The sequence below is a fragment of the Suncus etruscus genome, chromosome 11, assembly GCF_024139225.1.
Source record: "Suncus etruscus isolate mSunEtr1 chromosome 11, mSunEtr1.pri.cur, whole genome shotgun sequence".
NCBI lineage: Eukaryota > Metazoa > Chordata > Mammalia > Eulipotyphla > Soricidae > Suncus > Suncus etruscus.
The window spans coordinates 92,382,015-92,409,839 of NC_064858.1; the positions used below are offsets into that span (position 1 = coordinate 92,382,015).

The 27,825-nt window shown below is 35.0% G+C and overlaps 1 non-coding gene and 1 pseudogene across 1 annotated transcript; one reads left to right on the forward strand and one right to left on the reverse strand.

Annotated features, from left to right (window-relative positions):
* Nucleotides 1-27,825, reverse strand: part of LOC126022174 (SHC-transforming protein 1-like) — a 175,127-nt pseudogene that overhangs the window by 34,332 nt on the left and 112,970 nt on the right.
* Nucleotides 27,499-27,631, forward strand: LOC126023122 (small nucleolar RNA SNORA51). The gene has a single exon (XR_007500329.1). It is a non-coding gene; the product is annotated as a small nucleolar RNA SNORA51 (small nucleolar RNA).

Genomic DNA, 27,825 nt, shown 5'->3' on the forward strand with positions numbered 1-27,825 from the left:
TCCAGGAATGCAAGGCTGGTTTAACATCCGTAAATCTATCAACATAATACACAACATCAATAGCAAGAAAAATAAAAATCACATGATCATATCAATCGACGCAGAGAAAGCATTTGACAAGGTCCAACACCCATTCTTAATCAAAACTCTCAGCAAGATGGGAATGGAAGGAACCTTTCTCAATATAGTTAAGGCCATCTACTACAAACCAGAGGCAAATATTGTCCTCAATGGAGAAAAACTGAAAGCCTTTCCTCTAAATTCTGGCACAAGACAAGGCTGTCCTCTCTCACCACTCCTATTCAACATAGCACTGGAAGTACTCGCTATAGCGATTAGGCAAGAAAAGGATATCAAGGGAATCCAGATAGGAAAGGAAGAAGTCAAGCTCTCACTGTTTGCAGATGACATGATACTCTACTTAGAAAACCCCAAAGACTCTATCAAAAAGCTTCTAGAAACAATAGACTCATATAGCAAGGTGGCAGGCTACAAAATTAACACACAAAAATCAATGGCCTTTCTATACACCAATACTAATAAGGAAGAAATGGACATTAAGAAAACAACTCCATTCACTATAGTGTCACACAAACTCAAATATCTTGGAATCAACTTGACTAAAAATGTGAAGGACCTATACAAGGAAAACTATAAAACTCTGCTCCAAGAAATAAGAGAGGACACGCGGAAATGGAAGCATATACCCTGCTCATGGATTGGCAGGATTAACATCATTAAAATGGCAATACTCCCCAAAGCACTGTACAGATTTAATGCGATCCCCCTAAAGATACCCATGACATTCTTCAAAGAAGTGGACCAGGTACTTTTGAAATTTATTTGGAACAATAAACACCCTCGAATAGCTAAAGCAATCATTGGGAAAAAGAATATGAGAGGAATTACTTTCCCCAACTTTAAACTTTACTACAAAGCAATAGTTATCAAAACAGCATGGTATTGGAATAAAGACAGGCCCTCAGATCAGTGGAATAAGCTTGAATACTCAGAGAATGTTCCCCAGACATACAATCATCTAATTTTTGATAAAGGAGCAAAAAATCCTAAATGGAACAAAGAAAGCCTCTTCAACAAGTGGTGTTGGCAAAACTGGGTAGCCACTTGCAAAAAATTGAACTTAGACCCCCAGCTAACATCATGTACGAAGGTAAAATCCAAATGGATTAAAGACCTCGATATCAGCCCCAAAACCATAAGATATATAGAACAATACGTAGGTAAAACACTCCAGGACATTGAGGCTAAAGGCATCTTCAAGGAAGAAACTGCACTCTCCAAGCAAGTGAAAGCAGAAATTAACAGATGGGAATATATTAAGCTGAGAAGCTTCTGCACCTCAAAGGAAATAGTGCCCAAGATACAAGAGCCACCCACTGAGTGGGAGAAACTATTCACCCAATACCCATCAGATAAGGGGCTAATCTCCAAAATATACAAGGCACTGACAGAACTTTACAAGAAAAAAACATCTAATCCCATCAAAAAATGGGGAGAAGAAATGAACAGACACTTTGACAAAGAAGAAATACAGATGGCCAAAAGACACATGAAAAAGTGCTCCACATCACTAATCATCAGGGAGATGCAAATCAAAACAACGATGAGATACCACCTCACACCACAGAGAATGGCACACATCACAAAGAATGAGAATAAACAGTGTTGGCGGGGATGTGGGGAGAAAGGAACTCTTATCCACTGCTGGTGGGAATGCCGTCTAGTTCAACCTTTATGGAAAGCGATATGGAGATTCCTCCAAAAACTGGAAATCGAGCTCCCATACGATCCAGCTATACCACTCCTAGGAATATACCCAAGAAACACAAAAATACAATACAAAAACCCCTTCCTTACACCTATATTCATTGCAGCACTATTTACCATAGCAAGACTCTGGAAACAACCAAGATGCCCTTCAACAGACGAATGGCTAAAGAAACTGTGGTACATATACACAATGGAATATTATGCAGCTGTCAGGAGAGATGAAGTCATGAAATTTTCCTATACATGGATGTACACGGAATCTATTATGCTGAGTGAAATAAGTCAGAGAGAGAGAGAAAAACGCAGAATGGTCTCACACATTTATGGGTTTTAAGAAAAATGAAAGACATTCTTGCAATAATAACTTTCAGACACAAAAGAGAAAAGAGCTGGAAGTTCCAGCTCACCTCAGGAAGCTCATCACAAAGAGTGATGAGTTTAGTTGGATAAATAACTACATTTTGAACTGTCCTAATAATGAGAATGTATGAGGGAAATTGAGAACCTGTTTAGAGTACAGGCGGGGGTCGAGTGGGGAGGAGGGAGACTTGGGACATTGGTGATGGGAATGTTGCACTGGTGATGGGTGGTGTTAAATAAAAAAAAAATTAGAGTCTGGCAAATATGGCAAGCATTGCTACATATATACTTTTAAATTGAAGACAGGGGAGAAATTAATGAGTCTGTAAAGTTTTACGTAATTGTCATTAAAGGCTGAAATGTAATGAGGCTAAAAAAAAAAAAAAAAGAAAATTAAGGAGTAAAAAAGAGCTTTGTAAGGGTGTGGGAAAGGGCAGAATACAAAATGAACATTCTGGATACGCAAAACATAACATAAGAATAAAGAATACTCAATACATAAAGTGCGCGTGGGGGCTCGCCCCCGCGCGGTTCTGTAGTTTTTGGATGCATAGGGAGGAATTTCTCCCCCCTCCCCCCAGGGCCCGATTAACCAGGCGTGGCCCTGAAGACCTGCCTGGTGTGTGGGGGATCTCAGTCCCCTGGACTAAGTGATCAGCCCAGGGGGCCTATGGCTAGCTGTCCTGCCCAGAGCCCCCAATATACCAGTCGAAGACACCCAGCAAAAGCTATTTTAATATGGAATTCTTCCTACCATAATTGGTCCATTAATGTTTCCCATCTTACCATATCTTCCTCCTTCACAGAATTAAGGTCAATTTATCATATGTCCTAGATTCTAGATTAAACACAACCAACTCAATATATTTATTTTTTCACTATGAAACTTTTTTTTTTTTTTTGGTTTTTGGGCCACACCCAGCAGAGCTCAGGGGTCACTCCTGGCTGTCTGCTCAGAAATAGCTCCTGGCAGGCACGGGGGACGATATGGGACACCGGGATTCGAACCAACCACCTTTGGTCCTGGATCGGCTGCTTGCTAGGCAAACGCCACTGTGCTATCTCTCCGGGCCCACTATGAAACTTTTTATGTAGTAGTGCCTTTTTAGTTATTCAGTTAACCTGGAAGAATTAAGCTAACAATATTTGGGGTCAGAAAGTTGCCATGTGAAACCAATTAATTTTTTTTAGTGAGAATATAAAATTTTCTCTACCATAGCAAGATTTAGAAAAAAATGGCTTTATTAGGTCATATATAACTATGAATGGACAGATATAGATAAGGAGAAATATACTTACTTATTGTTCAGAAAGAAGATTGCAATCACTTCCTCTTCTTTCTAACTGAAAAACAGAATAGGACATAATGAAATGAATACTCTCCTGGGAGATAATATAAAATAAAAAGGGAAAATTGATGCTAATAGAATTTTTCTCAAAGGAGATGTAATTACAGAGAACACCTTTAAAATAAATATGTAAATTTTCTTTCAATATAGAAATGTTATAGAAAACTTAGTTTACTCCTTTCCTAGCTAAAGAATTTTATACAGTATATAAGTATAGTTTCATTTTTTTCTTGTCCCGAGATAATCAATCCAGACATCATTTGTATTTAGTTTACTCTAGAATTTAGGATTAAATTGAGCATATTGTTTGAAGAATCATTTAAGAATGAATTTAGTGTTGTTCATTAATGTAGGAAGTTTGTCATTGGAATTGAATTATGAATGAAGAGATATAAATTATTTCACTCACTAACTAGGAAGTGAGCTATAATATTCTGGCAAATTACTAGCTTCTGTTTATTCTATATGGTAATACTAATGCCATGTAAAGAAATTCTTTTATAGCTGAATAAAAGTAATGAGGAATTTGTGGATCAGATAAGAAGCTATGAGTCCCAGACTTTACCTTAAATTCCTGGGTTCTGTGACTGATCTATTAGGCTGCAGCTTAATTCTTTCTTTAAAAAAAAAAAACAGCAATTCCTTGCTGGTGCAACTTATACTACAAATAAAAGTCCTATTCAATTCCAGAAAAAACTGCTGATATGAGAAGTGTTGAAGAAAGATTTAAGTGGCAAGGCATAAGTATTGAGATAAAGACAAGGTAGATTTAGAATTCCTTCCCCCAAATCTTATTATTTTACATTTTAGTAGTTGATAGGATGTCAAATCTGAGTCATAGGTTAAGAAGCTAGAGCAAACACAAATATTGTATAAATTTTCTGATTTTAATAAGCTGTTAAATACATAGAGAGTTCTGGGTATAAGAAAAGTGTACAGGCACAAAGACAATAAATTTGCTATATACTTATATTAAAAGCCTCAATTTTAAAAGGAAAAAGAACATTCCTACTCTGTTTCTGAAACAGTTTACCTAGCAGGCATTTCTTGGATTTTTTTAGCTTATTAAATTACTTCATTAAATTGTATTATTATAATTTAGCAACATGTTTAAAAGTGTTAGCATTTATGGTTTTGATATGTTTAGTAACCACTCCTCACCAAGTTACTTGGCAAAATAACCAAGACCATTCATCAGTGTCCTTACTTCTAATCCACCTTTTCACTACTTTCTTCCTCACAGTGACACACCTTCTTGCTTGGTATTCTCAGTTCATTTGATAATATTTATTTCCTTGTTTTCTTTCTCTATATACCACAGATAAGTGTGATCATTCAGTATTTTCTCTTATCACTTCACTTATTTTCCTTTTGGGGGGAGACCTCTAGTTCAGTCCTAGTTGTATCAAACTGCAAAATTCCATCTTTTCTTGCTGCATAGTATCATGGAATAACAATTGATAAAAAAAATTCTGTAAAGGTTCATGATAACATGCATTTGATGTGATCAGAAATTTATGGTATTTAAATGCTCTTAGGTATTATGTAAGAGACTCTTTGAGATGTGTCAAGAAGCAAGATATTCATGAAGGGTGCACTTACATATATAAGTAATTTTCTCATTATGATATTCTCATGTCTCTTGATTTCTGTCTCTGCACTGGTTGTGTTTCCTCTCTAGTTCTTAATCTTTAGCCACATGAATAAGGAGCTGAGGCATTGACAAAATAAACATTTATTAAGTTGTTTCTTGATATATAAACAAGAAAAGTTAAAAAAATTTAAAAGGTAAAAACTGTCTTCCTATAAAGTAAATTCTGTTCTCTTCTCTTCCGTCTGTTCCATTTCATTCCATTCCGTTCTGTTCCATTCTATTCTATTCTATTCTATTCTATTCTATTCTATTCTTCTATTTTTTCTACCCTACTCTATTCCATCCTATTCTTCCAGAAATAGATACCATAAGTATTCCATGGCACAGAATTAAGCTAGCAGTGTAAGTATGTTATAATGATTGATGTTGAGGTCTCCAAAGGAGACTGGGATGCCCAATGACTGTCTAGGAAAGGTCAGATGAAGGATGAGCTTCATGTTCTGAGCATTTGAAGCCACAGAGGAAGCAAAAGATGCAAGCAAAGGAGAATGAGTGAAGTTATTATCTCACCAAATAGAGAAGCCATTCCACAAATTCATTCCCCAAATTACATCAGTTGCTGAACTCAAGTAGGAGACTCATCTAGGTCTCCATAGAGTGGATAGGAAGATTCATTAAACTTTTATTTGAGGCCAATGAAAACCAAAAGACCTAGAGGAGATTTCCATTGCTCCAAACCATAACAAAACCTGACAATACAAATGCTTCCTTCTGAAACTGAACATTACCTTATGAAGGAAGGTCCTTCACTGAGATGAAAAAATAAAAAGTTGATAGGAAATAAAAACTTTAATAGAGTATTTACTTGAAGAGTTGACTTAATTTCATAAAACTAAAAAGACTGTCAGTATACTTATATTAATACTGGAGGAAACTGCAGGGATTTTTAAGCTGCTTTTTTTGTTTGTTTGTTTGTTTGTTTTTGTTTTTTTGGGAGGTCACACCCGGCATTGCTCAGGGGTTACTCCTGGCCATCTGCTCAGAAATAGCTCCTGGCAGGCACGGGGACCATATGGGACACCGGGATTCGAACCAACCACCTTTGGTCCTGGATCAGCCGCTTGCAAGGCAAACGCCGCTGTGCTATCTCTCCGGGCCCTAAGCTGCTTTTAATGCTTGACAGCTAGCTAGCTCCTAGCATAGAGATTTATACACTACAAACAAAGTGATGTGTGTCGATTTTGAAAAAAAAAAGTGTTTAAATTGAATTTCCATATCTAGAAGGCAATCAATATTTTTGTTCTGACTGATTCTTAGCTAGTTACCAAGACAAGTATTTCGATGAATTCTAGTATTGTTTTCCCTTGTGACATGCTTGATGCAATGTTAGAAAATCCATTCTACATTAGACATTTTACTTATAGCAACACTCTCAAATAAACCAGTTACAGAGATTTTCTAAAGATTAGAAACAAAATATCGCACATCTCTAATGTGATAGTAGTTCAAACACTTTATAAAACTAATACACAAATTTTATAAATATAAAATTGAAAATTCAAGGAATCATGCTTTTATTATGGACTTTCATTATTTTTATTTATTATTATCCCTATAAGATGCATATTTTATGACATATTTTTAATTTACATTATTAATAGTGCATGTGCCATATAGTTGACATATTAATCATAATACATGTGTTTTCTAGATAGGGAAAGAAAAATAATAAAAATAATGTAAAAATGAATGAAGAGAAAGATGGGAAAAAAAGTAGTGACAAACAAATTTCTGAAAATTATTTGTATCTCTTAATTCTTTAAATTTCACATCTCTAATACTTTCTACCACTCTGTAACGAGTAGGTCAAAGAATAGGTAGGTTCTGAGAAGAAAAAAATACCTTCCTTTTATGACCACTTAGAGTGAATAAATAAACCCCCAATTTTTTACTTCCCTAATGTCTTCCCTAGCTAGAGTGTTTGATAATGCTGAGAAAAAAAGAATTCCTGGGAATAATAGACAGACCTATGAGGAATATAGACATCTTATAAAGGCAATAGTAAGCAAGTTATATTAGATGAGTTAGGTTAATTGAAACAGATTAAATCAAAAGTTGAAATAAACATAATAAATTTGCTCTAAGCAATATGAAAGAAATGGAAACACATTATAAAATTATAAAGAGCCTATTGTAAATAAGGAGCTAAAATATTATAGTATAATAAATACTGAAAAGGTAAATTAGTAGAAAAATTTTAATTCAAGTATGTTTATGACTTTAATTAATACATTCCCAAGGTCCATACAAGAAAAAATAAAGAAATTATAAAGACTTAAACATAGTAACAAAGGTAGAAATATGATGACATATATAAGAAATGGATGGAGAATTAAGACTCAAACATTCCCAGTATCACTTAATGAAGGAATACATAGCTCATATAAATATTGTGCAATTTTAAAACATCAAAGATAAAATTCTGGGAAGAAATTTTATTAAAGAGAAAGAGAAAAATATTTATTAAAAGAAAATAAAATTGAGACTGATATAAATACTTGGAAGAAAAACACAGGAAAGAGAATGATAATAGGGTAATATTTTCTAGATGCTAAAAAAGAAAATGCTTGAACTTATAATTTTATGTCATGTCAAATTTAATGTGAATTACTATAAATATATTCTCAGATAAATTTCAGAAAGTCTTTCATGCAAAGATGAAAGCATTTTTTTTTTTAAGAATTATAACAGCAGAGAAAACTTAATCCAGGAGTAATATGTCATGTTTGGGAAAGAGAGCCTAATACATAAATAAATAATTTGTGACTATCAAAAGAGGTCAGAAAGTACATTGAGTGGCCAGAGAGATAGCATGGAGATAAGGCATTTGCCTTGCATGCAGAAGGACTGTGCTTCAAATTCCGGCATCCCATATGGTCCCCGAGCCAGCCGGAGGCGATTCCTGAGTGTAGAGCCAGGAGTAACCCTTGAGTGCTACTGGGTGTGACCCAAAAACCAAAAAAAGAAAAGAAAAGAAAAGAAAAGATAAAGAAAAAAAAAGAAAGTACATTAATTCCTTTATAGTGCAACTGATAAGAGGGGTTTTGATTGACAAAATGCACATGCTAGAGCAAGATTTCTTAAATTTTCTCCACTTATGACCTTTTTTCACTAAAACCAGAGAACAAGCAAATCAAAAAACGTCCAATACATCACATGTTGATTTTTTTAAATTAATTTTTGGTTATTGTGCACTAAAAACTGATAATCAATTAGATAAAATATAAAAAGGTAGACACATATTTAAATAACAATAATGAATTTGACTTATTGGTCTATATGAGCATTGGTACAAATTTTATACACACAGAACAATCACAAAGATAAACCAAGAGCTTATCTGTGTTGTTATCAATAATCTACAGTTAACAATGCACAGATTTTATTTTCTATAATTCAGTCAAATTAAAATTGATTAGGTACTTAATAAAATCCCACAAATTTAAAAACTAAAAATAGAAAACACAATTCTATGGAAGTCAGAAATAAGAAATTATGTCAGAAACAATGCAACGTTAAGACTCAAGTGACAAAGTAGTGTCTGTCAAACTGTGTGGGTCAGAACTAGAACATGTTTAGAAATGATAGATCCTTTATTCATTCTTGAAGGGATTATTAAAATGAATAAATATCTTGCATGATCAATCTTGAGAAAAAGAAAATGCAAATAAGAATATGGGATAAAAGACGAACTAACTACAAAATAAAATTTAACTCAGAAGTACACATATCTAGGAGCAAATAAGTGCTAGCCCACAAATGAATATATGAACTTATAAAAACAAAAATAAATTATAAAATAATGATTAGGAATTATTTTCTATTGACTCACAAAAAATTTTCCACCATATATTTGAGGGGTTTTTTGTTTTTGTTTTTTGGTCACACCCGGCAGTGCTCAGGGGTTACTTCTGGCTCTCTGCTCAGAAATCGCTCCTGGCAGGCACGGGGGACCATATGGGATGCCAGGATTCAAACTACCATCCTTCTTCATTCAAAGCATACTCCTTACCTCCATGCTATCTCTCTGGCCCCTATTTAAGGAATTTTTTAAACTCATTCTGAATGGTATATAGGAGAAAAGCATTAATGTAATGTTAATTTTGAAAACAAAGAGCAAAATGGAGAAGTTTACTGATTATGGGACAGAACCAAGTCATAGAAATATAAAGCAATGTGATTTTTAGTTCAGTAAGAGGACAAGTAAAGTAATGAAACAGAATAAATAGCTTAGAGGAAGGAGGGCTGAAAAGGAGGGTTTATGAAGCACTCTTCTGTTACCAATAAAAAAAAAACTATTCCCAAAATTGAAGTCAATACTGAATCCCATTGAGTCCTTACTGAAAAAAGCCACAGGAGAGCCAGTCATCATCCAGAAGAAAAAAACCCTCTGTGAAGCCTTGCTATGAAAGGGAGCTCCAGGCAGGAGAGAATAGTCTTGGAGGGATTGCAAAACTACTCTGATGCATGAAACTTGGCCCTGCAAAAATAGAAGATTGAGCTGAAAACCCAGACCCCAAACCTTAAAATTATCCCATTTTTCTCTTTTAACACCCTGTTGAGAGACAAGAGGCTACACTGGTCATGACTACTCAGAACCTTGCACTGCTGGCTGCATCTCAGTGATCTCCAGCAAACTTTGAGGAAAAAGATCATCGTTAAAACCCTTTGGGAACAAGAAACAACCTAAAGCAAAATCTGACATCGCCATTCTAAGAGTGAAACAATAAATGACAGTGACTTTTTCTCCCAGTTTTTGGGCCACACCCCAGAGACGCTCAGGGTTACTCCTGGCTATGGGCTCAGAAATTGCTCCTGGCTTTTGGGGACCATATGGGATGCCAGGGGATGGAACTGAGGTCCATCCTAGGTTAATGCATGCAAAGCAAATGTTCTACCACTCGCGCCACCACTCTGGCCCCTCAGAGTGACCTTTATTTACATGCCTCAGTTTGTAACTCACTGATAGCAAAAAGTTTGAATGAAAGCTCAATACTTGCTTTCTAGTATTGTAAAGCACTGTACAGACCTCCCTTAGTCTGCTGTATTCACATTCAGCATCCCTCCCTTTTTCTGAACATTTGAATAATTAATTACTATGCAGATCTGTTTAAACTTTCTTGACAGGCTTTGCAGTAGAAAATCTCTCCTGAAACCACTGGACATTTCCTGGGTCTTTTTAAACCTGGCAATATAGTTGCTGCCAGGAACAATAATATTAAATAAAAATACTCCGTTAGCCAGGTCTCCCTAGAGCTACACTTAATATTGTGCACACGTGACCACAGCCTCTATTCACTTTTATCTGGGCCTGCTAGATTTTAGTACCACAGTCAATGTGATCCGCACACAGTACAGATCTGTCAGACCTCAGCAGTATAGCTAGCTACTACAGCATAAGTGATAGCAAATTTTCAGCAGTTGTCCAGAATGACACAAACTCAGACACAGTCTTTGGATTTAATGAATGTGAAGCCCAGATTATGACCCAAATATGCACAAAATCAAACCCTCTTTCCTTTCCATCACAGATCCCCAGATATAATGAACAACCAGGAGCTTTTACTTGCATTCAAAGATGAAAAACAAGCAAACAAGCAAAAAAGGGAAAAAGCAAGCATAAAAGGGAAGAACTCTAGTACATCACATCAGAGCTTTTTAAACTCCCTGATAAAGACTTCAAGGCAACAATGGAATCATAAGAAATTAAGCAAGTTGTAATTCTAATTCTTCACTGGATAAAGAAAACTGTAGTGGATGCAGGTTCTCAGGTTCTTGTTCTCAAATAGTCAAAATTAAAATAAGGGCCAGAGATCAAATGGCTGAATTCAAGAAAGAAGGCAGGAAACTCCAGAATTATTGGAGGTGGGGTGTAGTGGGGTCTCAACATAGGATGCCAAAGAGAGTCAGAAAACTGGAAATTTTTCCTCTCTTTATATCACTTAAAGAAAGTGAGAGGATTCACTTTCCATTGAGCTTGAAGTAAACAGACTGGTAAGATAGGAGTTAGGATATTAAGACGATTACCTTCTGGTTTTTTGGTTATCTAAGTTGTCCAGGTTAGGCCTTACTCTCACAACTCATATAGTAATCTCTTTCTTTAGGATCATTTTTCTTTTAATATTATCCTGCCTCACATACTGTCCATTATATCAAAATCAGTGGAGGAGAACTATCTCAAAATCAATATAAGAGAACTTCAACAAAAATTGAGGAAGTATGATGAAAATTAGTGATAAAATTATTGAGTGGAAAAAAAACAGCAGTTGGTATTGAAAACACATTAGAGGAATTAAGTAGCAGAATATCACAAGTCTAGAAATGAATCAATGGACTCAAAGATAGTAAAGATGACGTTATTCAATGATCATAAAAATACTAATTAAAAAGATATATCTTTTGAACACACACAGACAACAACCAAGTTCTGGAAACAACAAATATGCCCAATAATAAATAATCAGAAAAAGAAATAGTGACTATAAATATGCATATATATAAATACACACATCGAAATCCTTGTGTTTTATTATAACATGACTAGAACTAGAGTGACAAGTAAAATGAAATAAGTCAGACAGACAAAGATAAATACTGGATGATCTCATTCATATGTGGCACATTGAAAAAAAAACAGAGCAAAGGAACAGATAATGTGCACTGAGAACAAAATGAAACTCTCACAACAGAATTGAGTTTAGAAGAGGATAGATGGTGATGGGATGTAGGAAAGGAAAGAGAATGAACAAAAAGAAAGGACTTAGGGACAGTTTTGGAGGGTAATAGGCACTTTGGTGGTAGATTAATATAGATTCACCTAAAGTTATAAACATAACATTATTGTAAACACATTACTTTAACAATAAATACATAAATTAATTGATAAAAAAGAATAGCTAATTCTTATATATACTATCATTTTTTGAGGGAAGTACTTATTATTTGATAATATAGTTTCTCTTCAGAGGGGATAGATGTATGCACACGACAGCACTCAGTACAATAGCTAAGACTTGGAATCAACTTACATGTACAACAATGGACAAGTGTATCAATGAAGATGTGGTACACATATACAATGGAATTCTACATCGCTGTAAGGGATGATGCAATTATGCAATTTGCAGTAACAGAATTAGAAGATATGCTAAATGAAGTCAGCCAGAAGAAGAAAGATAAATACAGAATGATATCACTTGCATGTAGTGTATTCAGAATAATTGCATGAATAAATGCTCTAGTCTAAGCAGGGTTGTCTTGAACACTCTTGACCCTAGAGTATAGTGAAGAGAAGGGAAGAAATTGAGTGAAGGAGGAGAAACACAAATATGAAAAAATGGAGACCAGGGTGTCAAGAAGTCTAAGATGCACTGATGGTGTACTTACAGCACCTAGATGGACTCCTCTCATATTCCTTCTTATATCTCCAATAGAACCATATTACTGGAATCACCTTGATCATCATCATAGTTGGAGGGAGAAAAATGGATGGTACCAAGACCAGACAGTCGTATGTCCATTTGGTGGAAATAAAAAATGATCAGACTTGAATATGAAATCCAAAGTCAACGACAACAGAAATGATACCTAAACTACATCAAGATGTACATGGAGGGAATAGTTGTACTAGCATTACGGGGTGTTGAGGAGGGGGAAGTGGGATGCATGCTGGGAACCGGGGTGGAGGGAAGTCAACACTGGTGGTGGGAATGTCCCTCATTCACTATTACTATGTGCCTTGAATATCTAGGTGAAAGATTTGTAATTCACTTTGCCCACAATAAAAAAAAATAGCCACAAAAAAAAGAAAGAAATATTTGAAACTCAATAAATAAATGGACTTGAAAAAAAAGAGAGACGAGACAGTACAATGGGTAAGGCTCTTGCCTTGCACACAACTCATCCAGTTTCCATGTCACCATGACACTCCATATCATCCTCTGAGTATGACCAGGACTGTTTCCTGAGTACAGAGCCAGGAGTAACCTCTGAACTCTGCTGGGTGTGACCCCAAAACAAACAACATGTAAATTGGAGATTAATCAATGATTTAAGCCTGAAAGTAAAATTACAAAGCCATCACAAAGGAAATTGCTAACAAATCTGTATTCGGTCTGGGAAACATTTTTTTAAGCAAGTACACACCATTTTAAGCAAGTACAGCACAGCGGTAAGGCATTTGTTTGCCTTGCTTGCAGAAGGACGGTGGTTCGAATCCCAGCATCCCATATGGTCCCCCAAACCTGGCAGGGGCGATTTCTGAGCGTAGAGTCAAGAGTAACCCCTGAGCGCTGCCGGATATGACCCGAAAACTAAAACAAACAAACAAACAAACCCAAAAATAAAATAATAGATACACTTGACTACATAAAATTAATTATGTATGATAAATGTAGACTATTATCTTTAACAAATAGTAGATTGAAAATTTTTTCAGTGTATAAATTAAGTAAGAAATTAATATTACAAATAGATTACAGTCAAATCAAATTTGAAAAGCAGTTGAATAAAGAATATAAAAGAAATATTTTACAATAGGAATAAAACTACCATATGAACAGATATTCAGGAAATATACTGTACAATATCTGTAATATAGTTTAGTCTCATTTAAATAAAAGATTGGAACATGGTTATTATCAAATATAGACTAAATGTGGACAGATACTTCCATGGTCTGTTGAATATATAAATAATTATTGTTTTTTCTATTTTAAGAAATGCTAGATAAATAAAATGTTAGTGTATAAGTGAGTAATTAGCTTATATATCATAGTGGTTCTAGGAGAAAGTGTTGCACAACTTCCTATGAGATAATAAAATATATTTATCTCATGGTATCTGCAGTAATTGATCTAGGAAGCTTTATTTTTGTTTTGCTTTTTTTTCTGGGCCACACCCAATGACACTCAAAGGCTACTCCTGGCTCTGCACTCAGAAATCACTCCTGGCTTGGGGACCATATGGACCATGAGGGATAAAACTGCGATCCATTCTAGGTTAGCGTGTGCAAGGCAGACACCATACCACTTGTGCCACCACTCCAGCTCTTTATAGGAAGCTTCTTGGTTGTCATTCACCATAGCAATATCTATGGCATGTGAATTTTGTATCTTCATCCTGTGAATATATGCAGAAGTCAACAAAGAAGCATCAAATACAAACAGTTGAACTGATCTTAAAATAGTTAACACAGCAAGAAAGAAAATATTGTTAATTAATACTATATTTATATTTAACATATACCTAAATATATATTATATGTATCATATAAATACATTATAGATGATGATAGATCACTATTTGAGGACATACAACTTTCTAATGCCTGCTTATACGTTTATCATTTTCATGAGACTTTCAAATCTCTAAGAATAGTGAATTCATAGAATTGAATATATGTTAGGTATACAATGAAATTTTGTTGAATGAACAAGTTAATAAATTAATAGAAGAAAAATGAATACAGAAAAATGTTTTTCAATACCACAGTTCTTAAATATATTTTTAATTGAATCACCATGAGTTACAAAGTTATTCATGATTGAGCTTCAGTCATACAATGTCCAACAGCACACCAATGCACTTTTTCCCTCACCAATGTCCTCAGTTTCTCTCCAATTCTTCCCTTACCCTCCCCTGCCTCTATGGCAGACATTTCCCCTACTACATTTTAGACACTGTAGTTTGCAATATTGTTATTGAAGGTGTATTACTTAAACGTCATTCAACACTCAGTTCTTGTCCAGAGTGATCATTTCTTTATTTTTTTTTCGTTTTGGTTTCTAGTTTTGGGGCTAACCCTGCTGTGCCCAGGGTTTACTCCTGGCTTTGTGCTCAGAAATCTCTCCTGGCAAGCTCAGGGGACCATATGGGATGCCAGGAATGGAACCCTGGTGCATTCTGCATCGGCTGTGTGCATGGCAAACGCCCTATCTCTGTGCTATCGCTCCGACCCCAGAATGATCATTTCTAACCACCATTGTTGGAGTGGTTTCTTCTCTGCCCCAACTGAGCTCCCTTGTAAATATATATATTTATATATAATATATAAATCATTATAATATCCATCCTACATCTGAATGGAATTATTCTGTCTGTCTCTTTCCCTCTGAGTCATGGAAAAATTATTGACTTAAAGATTGGGTCACCAAGCTGCTGGGCCTTGAAGAAAGGCAAAAGGTGAAGTGTTTTATTGCCTAGGTGAATCTTAAAACTAAAGTTAATACAATTTGATTTGCTTTAGTTCAACTGAGAAAACAATTTACCCTTTGCTCTCTGTCTGTAAAAAAGAAAGGCTAGCAAGGACAGCTGCAAGCATTTCAAGTGATTCTGGCAAAGATCTTATCACTTGAGTTGTTGTGAAAATATGTTTAAATGACCAGCCAAGGCCTGAGCTAAGTGGTCTGAAAGCCAAAAGTCTGAAAACATGCAAATGATTTCTCAACAGTCAATACACACAGATTTTCTTTACAAAGTTATTTTCATCAAGGGCACCATGAAACCTTCAGTATTTAAAAATCTGCCAGACTTTAAGATGTAAATATGTTCAAAATATGTACTTTGTCTTAAGTGACTGAGTACATTTGGATGAAATCTTGAGTGATAAAGGAAATATCATTTTTTTTTCTTGTCATATATTTTCTTTCTAAATTAAGTAAAAAGGGAATTTGATTCAGGAGTGGACCCTTCACTAGAGCTTAGTGAAATATTTGTTAGAATTAGAGGTACTACAATATATTATTTTAATTTTTTTAAATTTAAAGCATTGTGATTTACAAAGTGATTCATATTCAAATTTTAGACCTACAATGTTTTAGTATAATCCCACCACCAGTGTCAACCTTTCTCCACCAATTTTCTGAGAGCCCATACCATTCCACCCCAACCCCAATCCCAACCCCTAAACTGACTTCAAAAAGTTGATAAGGTGACTTTTTAAGTTTGCATGTTAAAATCTGGATCTTACAATTTCATGCCTATATCTTGGATATTTAGTTCTGTCCATTCAATTCCTTTCCTTTTCTTCAAGAATGTCCCAGACAACCCCACTTAAACCATTGCATTCCTTTGGGCTGTTATAGAAGTGCTACTTTAAACAGAAATGTGTTCTGGTGTTCTTGAGCACCACAGTGTAAAGGAAAACTGGGGAAAAATATTTGTCAAAATTCTACTTAAGAGAATCTAGGTTGTTAAATATAGCAAAAAATATTAAAATAAATACTAAAATACTTATCCGACAGTGATGAGTAATTGGGTTTTCTAGATGAAAACTCTGGGCACTGTTTGGAAGAGGACTGGCTATGTCCCTGCCCTTTCAAAGTCCTGGCAAACACACTCACACCTCACAACTGCTGCCATATCAATAGCCCAACTTCATTGCTCCAGGACTAATTTCTGCAAATTGACAAGAATTCCAAGTACACTGGTTTTTAGGCTGAAAACTCTGGAGTCTTCTCAGAGTGGAAATCCTCCCTGACTCTTCTGTACTGCCGGAAACCCCACCATGTAAGCCACCACCATGTAAGCTTTTAGGCCCAAGCCTACAGATAAACAACTAATTTTGGAAGAGGTGCAAACCAAGCTGCTAAAATTCACTGGTACACTTGCCTTACAGTTGAAAACTGGGGTGCCCACTAAGAGAGCAGGCCAAATACCCTCCCTGCTGAAGCCGCAGAAGCCACACCCACTCCCCACAGCAGCCACCATGACAATGGCCTGACTTTATTGCTTCAAGACTAATCTCTACCAAGATATAAATCCTTAAAAAATTCCAAGTCCATTAGTTTGGGGACTAAAAGCTCTGGGGTTTTCTTGGAGTGGGAGCAGGTAGTCTACCCCATTTGACCAAACCTTCAGAAATACCAGCAGCCACACCACATCCCCTAACCACCTTTATGTAAACTTATTAGTCTAATCTACATATTCTGTAGTTTCAAGAACATGTGGCCATGTATAAGGTCATGCAGCACCTCCAAATTCCGTAATACTGACAGCCCATATCCATCCATGTATAGAAAAATTTCATTGACTTCATTTTCTTGACTGCTGAATTGTATTCCATTGTGTATATGTACCACAGTTTCTTTAGCCACTCATCTGTTGTTGGGCATCTGGGTTTTTTCTAGATTCTGGCTATTATAAATAGCACTGCAATGAATATAGTGTGCAAAAGGCATATTTTTGTATTGTGTTTTTGTGTGCCTAGGATATGGAAACTATTATGCTGAGTAAAATAAGTCAGAGAGAGATAGACACAGAATACCTCAGTCCTATGTGATATTTAAGAAAAATAAAAAAAATTATTCTAATAATTTTAGAGACAATAGAGATGATGGCTGGAAGACCTGGTCCATGATATGAAGCTTAACACAGAGTGGTGAGTTCAGTTAGAAAAATAACTACACTAACAACTATCATGACAATAGTAGTCAGTGAGAAAAATAGAATGCCTGTCTCAAATACAGGCAAGGGTTGGGGAAGGAAGTAATTGGGAGAGGAGGGAATTGGGGGCATTGGTGGTAAGAATGTTGCACTGGTGAAGGAGAGGTGTTCATTTTTATAACTGAAATCCAACTATAAATATATTTGTAATCATGGTGCTTAAATAAAGATTATTTAAAAAGAAAAACAATACTGACAGCCCAGTAGGAACACAAGCAAATTATTGGGGGAAGTAGCATAAAAGTCAATTAAGCTCAATAAATAACAATAATAACACAGAAGGCTTTATTAGCAATGGATAACTTAGTAAACCCTCAATAACTTAAATGATCCCATTGTGAGAAAAATTATTTTTGCAAATTTTCCTTCATTGAAGTATTTTTCAAAACTTTCACTAGCTATTTCTTTATAACAAGCAATATAAAATAAAATATTTTGTACTTGCTAAGAAAGCCAACTTGGAGAATGGGTGGGAAATGGGACAATGGTGGAAGAAAGGTTACACAAATTATGGGATTGGTGTTAGAATATTGAATGCAAGAAACAACTATATTATGAAGAATTTTTAAGCCACAGTGTTTAAATAAAGTATGAAATAAAATAAAATAACCCCCCAAATCCAATTGTAATCATGCACCTACTTTTATACTACAATAAAGGGAAAATTATGTAAGGAGGAAAGTTATTGACAACAAAGTTCCTGTTCTTTCTACCAGCCTTATTTGAAGTCATAATTCAACAACACACTGTGTTTTAAAATAAAAGTATGAATAACAAAAAATTGAAGAACTGCTTTTGACACATGAAAATAGACAATAGAAAATATAGAGGTGGTTTGGCTCAGAATATTTTTGTTCCAGTTATTGTTCTCTTTCATGTCAAAATTTTTATTTGAAATAGAGCTATTTGTGTTGCTTATGGAAATTAGTCGATCTGGGGCTCACCTCAGTTGTGAAAGTTTACAGATAATGTTTGGAGACAAAAGATGGAAACAAGTTGAATATTAGTGAAGTGATACTAAAAGCAACACTGAAAGTGTCCTAAAAGAATAAAACTGGGTCAGTCACATATCTTAAACCCCTATACTATCTGCCCCCTTCTTTACTTGTTTTCAAAGTGTACTATAAAACTAAAATAATCAAAAAATGTAGTATTGATAAAATGCAAGGTTCAGAGATAATCTGTAGTATAGGCACAATTAAAATTTGGCAAAGGAGGGGCCAATGTGGTGGCACAGGGGTAAGGTGTCTGCCTTGCCTATGCTAGCCTAGAACGGACCATGGTTCTATCTCCTGGCGTCCCAAATGGTCCCCCAAGCCAGGAGTGATTTCTGAGGGCATAGCCAGGAGCAACCCCTGAGCATCACTTGGTGTGGCCCCCCAAAAAACAAAAACAAAAATATTTCGCAAAGGAGATATGTGTATGAAATGAAACAGAAAGTCTTCAATAGATAGTACTGGGGAAAACTGGTTAGCCACATGCGACAATTAACCAAAGAACAAATGAAGTATCCAAATGATCACAACCTATACACAAAAGTAAATTCAAAATAGATCAATTGTATTAATAAAATGTATGAGTAAAGCATAGAAAGAATTCTCTAAATCTACTTTTAAGCATCTTCAATGATTTGATGCAAATGGCAAAGAAAACAGAAAAATAAACAAATAGACCAACATAAAGATAAAAAGTTTCTGCATACTAAAGAAATGTGGCAAACTAAATAAGCACATAAATTAATGAAAGAAAACATTTGCTTACAACACATCTGACAAAAAGCTTAATATCTTAGTTTTAAAAAACATTCACAGAAGAGGCTGGAGTGGTGGCACAGGAATCTATCTGCCTTGTGTGCACCAGCCTAGGTTGGACCACTGTTCGATCCCCTGGCTTCCCATATGGTCCCCCAAGCCAGGAGCAATTTCTGAGTGCATAGCCAGGAGTAACCCCTGAGCGTCACCATATGTGGCCCAGAAACAAACAAAAAAATCACAGAAAATAATACACACACACACACACACACACACACACACACACACACACATACCAAGCAAAGCTGGAGGGGAAATTTCTTAAAGAACACATATTACCAATAGATATATACAATAGGTACTCCTATTGTATACATAATATATATTATATTAATATATATAATAATATTTCTCACATCACACCGCTGAGACTGGCACACATCACAAAAATCAAAGACATTGATGGTTGACTTGGCTATAGTAGGTATATTATTTGGTTCAGCTTTTATGGAAAACAGTATGAAAACTTCTCAGAAAAGTAAAGTTGAGCTTTTATAAGACTCAATGAATTCAGTTCTTTTCATCTACTCCAAGAAAACAAAAACATTAAATTAAAAGGTATTTCACTCACTGCTATATTTATTACAGAGCTATTCATAATGACCAAGCAGATAATTCATACATCTAATAAAACACAAATTAATAAAATAATATTACTCAGTTATAAGATAAGATGAAACTCTGCAGTTTGTTGAAATTTCTGAGCAAATTGTGTCAAAAAGAAAAAGAGCAAAGTATCTCTTTAATGTCTAAAGTGAAAAGAAGCATAGTTAGGGAACAAAATGTTATTAACGGTTAATGGCAGAATAGTTTGATATCAAGTTCTTTAATGCATTTTTATTGAAAGTTTGTGTGTAGAGTTAAAAAGTGGTATGAAATTTTTTTATGTAACTACATCTTTTTGAAGAGGCTTTCCTCAATCGATTTCATATCCTTTGTTCCCTTATCGAAGATAGTCTAATTGTCTGTATAATCGAGGCTCTGACATAGGACTTGAAATTTCTTCCACTGGTTTGAAAGTCTATCCTGATTTTTCTCTGAGTCTGTATTGATTGAGTTGAGTATACTACACTGCTTTGATAACTATGACTTTATCTTATAGTTTGTAGTTGAAGAAAAATAAACCTTGGGTACCCTAAGAAATGTTGTAGTGTACTACAATCTGGGAACTTGAGGGACAGAGTAAATGTGCATGTGTTTTGTTTTATTTTTCTTAATGTTTTTTTTTTTTGGTTGAAAATTCAAAATCAAAGTATCAGGAGGGGACTTTTGAGAATTCTGTTTATGGGTGATTGTCTTCCTACTGTAACTTCACCTTGTCCCTTCTTTGCATCTTTGTCTTCAAATAAAAGATAAATATCCTTAGATATTTGGGGGCGATCTTGTCTCACATAAATTTCAAAGTATTTGATCTATGTTTTTGAAGAGAGTCATAGATTTTTTTTTTGGGGGGGGCATGCCTGGTGATTCTCAGGAGTTATTCATGGCTATGTGCTCAGAAATCATTCCTGGCGTGGGGGACCATATGGATGCTGGGGGATAGAACCGCGCTTTGTCCTAGGTTAGTGCATGCAAGGCAAACTCCCTACTGCTTGCGCCACCGCTCCGACCCCATGTCATAGATTTTTTTATAGGGATTGAATTGTATCTGCATAATGTTTTGGGTAGGATTATTATTTTGGAAATATTCATAAACAATGAATGTGTTTTCATTTCCTCCTGTACTCATTTATTTTTCTTTAACTTTCTTTATATAAAGTGTTTGATAAGCTAATTTTCAGGTACTTGTTTTTTGAGGCACCAAGGACTACTTCATTTTAAAATACAAAAATAATTATATTAAATCACTAAATACAATTTTAAAAGGTACTTAACTTAGGATAATAAAATTAATTATGAACCTATATTGGAAATGCAATAAAACTATAAAAATTACATATGTTTTATTTTAGGCAATGATTATTTCTTCTATACATTAGATTTGGAATTTCTAGTCTAATGTCTTATTTATTCTCTTTAGGGTATTATTTAAAGTAATAGCAAAACAACTAAGATTATGTACAATATCTTATAGAGTATAGACATTTAATACATACTTTCACAGTGATACTGTAATTAACTTTTATAATTATTCTGAAGAAACTATCTGTGAAGAATTTAAGAACTTATATGCAACAGTCAGGTAATATGACATATCTCAGCTTTATTAGTGAATATAGATGGCTTGAAGTAGTTATAACATTTGTCTTCTCTTAAAATTTTATTGAACATTCCATGTCTTATGTAGGACATGTCTGATGACAACATATTGTCTAAGTGATTTTACTTTTGTTCTCCAAATAAAATTTCAAAATATTTTTAGATTACATCAACTCTATATGAAGAGACAAATATTTGTTCAGTTAAAGTAATTTTATTTTCCTCTGCCATTCTACTTCTCATTTAATCCTGAAAAACACTTGAAATAATCTCACTAGACTATACTGCCCTTGTGAGAAAATTAATTGAGATGGGTAGAAACTTCTTTATTTACAAGACATTAGAGTTGGATGTCTCACAGCTCACATTCTTTCATTTTACTTTTTCTTCATAGAAATTTCTTGGGTGTTATTTGAGACTCTAAAAAGAGGGATTTTCTTTCTCTGTAGTAATGAAATGGAAGTAATTTCTTTTCCTTCTAAAAAATTGAGTGTCATCAGCTATTATGTTTTTAGATACCAGAGCAATTTATCTGTGGGAGGTGGTTGAAATAGTATCCAGGGGCCGGGCGGTGGCGCTGGAGGTAAGGTGCCTGCCTTGCCTGCGCTAGCCTAGGACGGACCGCGGTTCGATCCCCCGGCGTCCCATATGGTCCCCCAAGAAGCCAGGAGCAACTTCTGAGCACATAGCCAGGAGTAACCCCTGAGCGTCACAGGGTGTGGCCCAAAAACCAAAAAAAAAAAAAAAAAAAAGAAATAGTATCCATCAACTCTATCATCTCTTTGAAAAGTGAAAAACCTCAAGTAAAGGAAGAGAATGGAAGAAAGGTAAAGAAAGGATGAGAGAGTTTTTATTAATAAGAGATTCTTCAGAAATACATAATATGTTTAGTACATCTTAGAAAGTTTAAAGTTGCTAATCTGTACAGACATTTACTTACAGTTGTACATAAAATGTTTTTACTATAAAATCGAGTTAATGTATAAAGTAATGAAATACTGCTTTATGCCACAATAAAAGTATTGATACTAAAAAAAGTTTAAAATTATTTATGTAATTGAATGTCGAAAAGGACCTCACTGAAAAGGCAATAATCTCCATAAAATGGAACTTTTCTAAAGACTCCTAGGATCTAATTGAACAGCATGTATCATAATACTGCTATTATTTTTTTTTAGTTTTGAGTATATTTCTTTAGAAACTTTTTATCTTTTCTTTTTATATTTTTAGGAGACATTTTTTTCCTTTATTTAAACATCTTGATTACATATATAAATTGTGATTAGGTTTCAGTCATGTAAGGAACACCCCCTTCACCAGTGCAACATTCCCACCACCAATGTCCCAAATCTCCCTCCATCCCAGTCCACCCCCACCTGTACTCCAGACAGGCTTTCCAGTTCCCTCATTCATTCACATGATTATGTTAGTTCTCAGTGTATTTCTTTCTATAACTGTACTCACCACTCTCTGTGGTGAGCTTCATGAAGTGAGCTGGAAGTTCCAGATCTCATCTCATTGTCTCTGAGGATTGTTGCAAAAATGACATTTATTTTTAAATATATTTTATTTTATTGAAACACCTTGATTACATATATGATTGTGTTTGTGTTTCAGTCATGTAAAGAACACCACCCATCACCAGTGCAACATTCCCATCACCAAGGTCCCAAATCTCCCTCCTCCCCACCCAACCCCCGCCTGTACTCTAGACAGGCTTTCCATTTTCCTCAGGCATTCTCATTATTAGGACAGTTCAAAATGTAGTTATTTCTCTAACTAAACTCATCACTCTTTGTGGTGAGCTTGATGAGGTGAGCTGTAACTTCCAGCTCTTTTCTCTTTTGTGTCTGAAAATTATTATTGCAAGAATGTCTTTCATTTTTTCTTAAAACCCATAGATGAGTGAGTCCACTCTGCATTTTTCTCTCTCTCTCTGACTTATTTCACTCAGCATAATAGATTCCATGTACATCCATGTATAGGAAAATTTCATGACTTCATTTCTCCTGACAGCTGCATAATATTCCATTGTGTATATGTACCACAGTTTCTTTAGCCATTCGTCTGTTGAAGGGCATCTTGGTTATTTCAAAAGTTTTGCTATGGTAAATAGTGCTGCAATGAATATAGGTGTGAGGAAGGGATTTTTGTATTGTATTTTTGTGTTCCTAGGGTATATTCCTAGGAGTGGTATAGCTGGATCGTATGGGAGCTCGATTTCCAGTTTTTGGAGGAATCTCCGTATTGCTTTCCATAAAGGTTGAACTAGACTGCATTCCCACCAGCAGTGGATAAGAGTTCCTTTCTCTCCACCAACACTGCTTGTTCTCATTCTTTGTGATGTGTGCCAATCTCTGTGGTGTGAGGTGGTACCTCATAGTTGTTTTGATTTGCATCTCCCTGATGACTAGTGATGTTGAGCATTTTTTCATGTGTCTTTTGGCCATTTGTATTTCTTCTTTGTCAAAGTGTCTGTCCATTTCTTCTCCCCATTTTTGATGGGATTAGATGTTTTTCCTTGTAAAGTTCTGTCAGTGCCTTGTATATTTTGGAGACTAGCCCCTTATTTGATGGGTATTGGGTGAATAGTTTCTGCCACTCAGTGGGTGGCTCTTGTATCCTAGGGGCTATTTCCTTTGAGGAGCAGAAGCTTCTCAGTTTAATATATTTCCATCTGTTAATCTCTGCTTTCACTTGCTTGGAGAGTGCAGTTTCCTCCTTGAAGATGCCTGTAGTCTCAATGTCGTGGAGTGTTTTGCCTACGTGTTGTTCTATATATCTTATGGTTTCGGGTCTGATATCGAGGTCTTTAATCCATTTGGATTTTACCTATGTACGTGATGTTAACTGGGGGGTTTAAGTTCAATTATTTGCAAGTGGCTAGCCAGTTATGCCAACACCACTTATTGAATGAAGAGGCTTTCTTTGCTCTATTTAGGATTTCTTGCTTCTTTATCAAAAATTAGGTGTCTGTATGTCTGGAGAACATTCTCTGAGTATTCAAGCCTATTTCACTGATCTGAGGGCCTGTCTTTATTCCAATACCATGCTGTTTTGATAACTATCACTTTGTAGTAAAGTTTAAAGTTGGGAAAAGTAATTCCTCCCATATTCTTTTTCCCAATGATTGCTTTATCTATTCTAGGGTGTTTATGGTTCCAAATAAATTTCAAAAGTGCCATTTTGATTATGTTAATTCTGCCAATCCAAGAGCAGGGTATATGCTTCCATTTCCATGTGTCCTCTCTTATTTTTTGTAGCAAAGTTTTATAATTTTTTTTGTATAGGTCCTTCACATTTTTAGTCAAGTTGATTCCAAGATATATAGAACAACATGTAGGAAACACATTCCAGGACATTAGACTACAGGCCAAATTATATAGCCCAGATGATACAAAAAAGCAAGTGGCAGGTGTTACTCTATCTTATGAATTACTGATGGCAGAAAATCAATTTGCAAATATTCAGACACAAGCAGCTTTACCTAAAAAAATCTTTAATTAGGGATATTGCATTGTATCATGGGAAAAAATTGATTCTAACAGCATTGGTAGGGAAACTTTTTAAAAATTACTCAAAAAAAAATAAAAATTACTCAAGGCCCTTATGAGTCATATGCAGAGTTTGTAGGTAAGATTAAAGATGCTCTGAAGTTACAAGTCGAAGATGAGGAGATGAGAAACTTCCTAGTAAAATCTTTGGCTTATCATAATGCAATTTCAGCCTGTAGATTAGTATTGAATACATTAAATGAAAAGAGATGTGAATGCTTTCCTTTATGCCTGTCAGAATGTCTATGGGGAACCCCAACCCCCAGCCCCACTTAGATTTTTGTGTGTTAATTTGTAACCTGCCACATTGCTATATGAGTTTATTATTTCTAGAAGGTTTTTGGTAGAGTCTTTAGGATTTTCTAAGTAGAGTATCATGTCATCTGCAAACAGCGAGAGCTTGACTTCTTTCTTTCCTATCTGGATTCCCTTGATATCTTTTTCTTGCCTAATTGCTATCGCAAGGACTTCCAGTACTATTTTGAATAGGATGTTGAGAGAGAACAGCCTTGGCTTGTGTCAGAATGTTGTGTATGTAAACATTTTGTGGGATTATTATGTTCCTGACCTACCCTGTTCGGTGATTGTGTTGAAGCCTCTACTTAGGTATTATCAATGAGGTTTTTGAATCTGCAATCTTTCGCCCAGTGGCGACCCCTTTTGCATTTCGGGTAAAGACCTGGTTTACAGAAAGTGTCCTGTCCCCGAGGGGAGTAAGGCATCATTTCCTTGGTAACTGAGTTCCAACAGAGTTCAGCGGCTACCCCCTTTCTGGGTGTCCCATATCCTCACCTTGAATACACTTGTCCCCCAAATCATGTGGTTCTTAAATGGGAAGCTTTTCAAAGTTCTTTTGGAATCTTATGGAGGTTTTATTTTATAGGCATGATTAATAAGTTAACTACTCACAGCAATGGAATTATTTTTTTTTTCTTGCCCATAACCAGATCTGGGGAATAACACTAAAAGTCAGTCCTCTAAATACATAGTTATTTTTCCTGGAAACCAGTCTCTATTCTTAAGTGTTTTCTAGAAGTTACCTTTACTTATATAAAAAAGCTAATTTGGGGGCCAGAGTGATAGCATAGTAGTAGGGCGTTTGTCTTGCACGAAGGCAACTTGGGATGGACCAGGGTTCAATCCTGGCAACCCATATGATCCCCCAAGCCTGCCAGGAGCAATTTCTGAGTTCAGAGCAAGGAGTAACTTCTGAGTGCCTCCAGGTGTGCCCCAAAATAAAAGATAATAAAATATAAAACATAACGATAACTATCATTCAAAACTTATAACATTCCAAGTGTCTGTATATTTCTGGATTAAAGCAATGTATATGTATATTATGTGTACACATAATATATGTATATTAAAGTGATGTACATGTATGCATATATATATAATATATTTTAGATGAAAATTACCAAAGTACATTTTATTATTCATAGCATCACAAGTTCATGTAATGGAATCATAAGATGAAACCTGCATCCATGCTCTGCCTTGCTGGGTCAATAAGAAGGCAGTTGTCAGCAAGGCAGAATGTGCCTCAAGAAGAAAAAAAATCGCCAGCATTTTCACTTGGGACTGTCCATCTTCCAGAAATATGATAGAGGTCTGTTTCTCAAATAACTTCACTATGGCATTTTTTATAGCAGCCTGAAGTGAGACAATTTTTTTATATGGCATGTAGGATCATTGAAAAACACCACTTGTGTCTCTATATCTCTATGGTTAAGAGTGCAACAAAATAAAATAGAAATTATCTTTTAATAGCTTTATGCTCTTTATCATTTTATTATTGAATTCTCACAAAGTTAAAATCAGTCTTTAACACATAACATGGGAATGATTGTTCAGAATAAGTATGGTAGTAAATTTAAAATAAATCTTGAAGATGTAATAATAGTGGCAGAAATAATCTTGATAATAAATATTTATAGAATGTTCAGTGAATGTTTAAATCCTTGCTTTTTTATCACTGTGTCATATTTTAAGATGAGCTGCACAGTGTGTCCAAATCCCTTTGACAAAATTAATTTTATTTTTGCATTTGGAGCAAAGTAGCCAATATTTTTTTAATTTTAAATTTATGATCTAGTTAATAAAGTAGAGAAGTTTTTTCATTATTATTTGCTCTTAAAACACTGGGTGTGAAGACAGACATTTATAATAATGGGGATTTTTAAAAAATTTATATGGGAGAGATATTATTATCATTACAGTACAGGCTGTACAGGGGTGGGGAGAAAGGACTCTTGGGATATTGGTGATGGGAATCTTGCACTGGTGAAGGGTTTTTAAATATATATAAAAAAATCAAAAAAGAAAAGAAAAGATAAGGCCTCCCAATGCTTACCACAGGCTGTGTTTTTTACACTGACTGTATAGAAAGAGGAGGTACAGTAAATGCACCCCATATACACCTCAAACCAGGCCCTTTGCCTGGTCTGTATTGTGAATGGGGGGACAAAAATAAATAATAAATAAAATTATTTATTAAGTAAATAAATACTTCAATAAATAACAGTAATCATTCAATAATTATATCATTATCATTAAGTAATGATAAGAGCTAGCTTACAAATTAATTCGATTACTTTTAACTTTCAAGAAAAATTTTTCCTATTAGGGGTTTTACAAAGTAAAGTGGTGTTCCTGTTTATCTT